The 2111-nt window shown below is 41.0% G+C and overlaps 1 pseudogene; it reads right to left on the reverse strand.

Moving 5' to 3' along the window:
* Positions 1 to 442: 442 nt before the first annotated feature.
* Positions 443 to 1502, reverse strand: LOC119856855 (annotated as a pseudogene).
* Between the last annotated feature and the right edge of the window lie 609 nt (positions 1503 to 2111).

Genomic DNA, 2111 nt, shown 5'->3' on the forward strand with positions numbered 1-2111 from the left:
CACCACTTTGTCCTGAACTGATGAGTTGCCGGATGTGGGCTGAAAATACATAAAGAACAGAGTCCCATACAATATGCTGACAGCCGTCAAGTGGGAAGCGCAGGTGGAGAAGGCTTTGCGCCTGCCTTCCGTAGACCAGATCCTCAAGATGTTGAGGATAATATAAATGTAGGAGATGAAGATGATCAGGACAAAAAGAAAAGGAGTACTTGTGGCACCTTAGAGACTAACAAATTTATTAGAGCATAAGCTTTCGTGAGCTACAGCTCACTTCATCGGATGCATTTGGTGGAAAAAACAGAAATGCATCCCATGAAGTCAGCTGTAGCTCACGAAAGCTTATGCTCTAATAAATTTGTTAGTCTCTAAGGTGCCACAAGTACTCCTTTCCTTTTTGTGAATACAGACTAACATGGCTGCTACTCTGAAACCTGTCATGATCAGGACAGTACTCAATGCAATTACAGCAGCAAAGACGAAATGCACTCTGCTATCCATGTGAGTGCTGGATCAGGAGAGCTTCTGGAGTGGGGAGATGTCACAAAAGAAGTGATCAATGATGTTGATCATTGTCCACAGAAGGACAGGCTGAATAAAGAGCCTGTGTGCACAACGGCATTGACACAGCCGTAGAAGTATGATGCAGCTACCGGCTGGACACAGACTTTCCTTGACATGATAATATATACAGCAGCGGTTTGCGTATAGCTATGAATCGATCATACACCATCACAGCCAGAAGCAAAGCCTCAACATGTGCACAGAGAGAGAGAAAGAAAAATTGTATGGCGCACCCAGCAAAGGAAATGGCTTTCCACTCTGCGAAGAAGTTCACCAGAGCCCGAGGGGCAATAACAGAGGAGTAAACAGTATCTATAAAGGACAAGTTGAAAAGAAAAAAGTACATGGGGGTGTGTAGCCGGGACTCAGCCGTGATTAATGCGATCATCCTGAGATTCCCCACCAGGATGACAATGTAGATAACCAAAAACACCACAAAGAGGATGGTTTGTAGCTATGGAATGCCTGTGAACCCTAGGAGGATGAACTCAGTCTCCCCAGTGTGATTTCCCTGCATTATTTTTTCCAGATATGGTCTATGCTGCTGGGGGATACATAAATAATAAATCGAAGATGATACTTATTATTGAAGAGGAGCCAAGTTGGGGTGGAAGGTGGGTGCCACCATCTAGACACACAGAAGCAAGTCAAGATAGACAAGCCAAGTTATATCATGCCTACGTTACTTTCTCTTAATAAAGTTTCATGTCACTGGGGAATTCCCACATTTTTTCTTCCTTAAAATAAAATAAAATAAAATAAATAAAACAGAGGCAAATGGGAAGAAAAAATATTTAAAAGAATTTGCTGTGCATTTCAGCATTTCAAAAGTCAGTTAGCTTGGAACCCATCAACAATTGCAGATATATCTCCAAGTCAGTACTTTTGAAATACCTATTGCGAGTCTGGCAATTGTAAATATAACTTAATTGATATGGAAATAAATAAATAGTTCACCAGCACAAAATCCTCTCTAAAGAATTTTAAATGAAAACATGTTATGTTCAAAGAAATTAACCACATTTTTTAGAAAAATCCCTTACAACTTGATTCTTTGCAACCAACAGGGTGTTTTGATCTTACTGTTGTCTTTTTCCTTTGCACAGAGTACACCCTAACTTAGCTCATGCAAGCACAATGGGCCAGATCGTCAGTTGGTGTTAATCACTGTAGCTCTATTGAGGTTGATGGAGCTTGTCAACCTGTCTGGAGTGGCTCATGACCATGAGTGCCAAATTCAAGGTAAACTGTTACTCACAAACCCCAAATTGGTTGTGTGTTCTATAATTCTATTTCACCAACCAAGTACCAAGGGTGAACTCCTCAGGAACTATAACAGCCTTAAAATGGAGTCACAGATAGATCTTTCCAGTGCTGTGGTGTATCTTGCCACCCAGGCAAGCCTGTCTTTGTGATAGATGGTCCCTTATAAGAAAATTTACAACAATATTCTGGTTACTTCCAGTCCCTTACCCCAGGTCAGTTGCTCCTCAGATCTCAAACTACAGAGAAGGCTTGTAGTCAATCCTATAATAAACTAATTAAAGGTT

Source organism: Dermochelys coriacea, chromosome 6 (genome assembly GCF_009764565.3).
Source record: "Dermochelys coriacea isolate rDerCor1 chromosome 6, rDerCor1.pri.v4, whole genome shotgun sequence".
Lineage (NCBI taxonomy): Eukaryota > Metazoa > Chordata > Testudines > Dermochelyidae > Dermochelys > Dermochelys coriacea.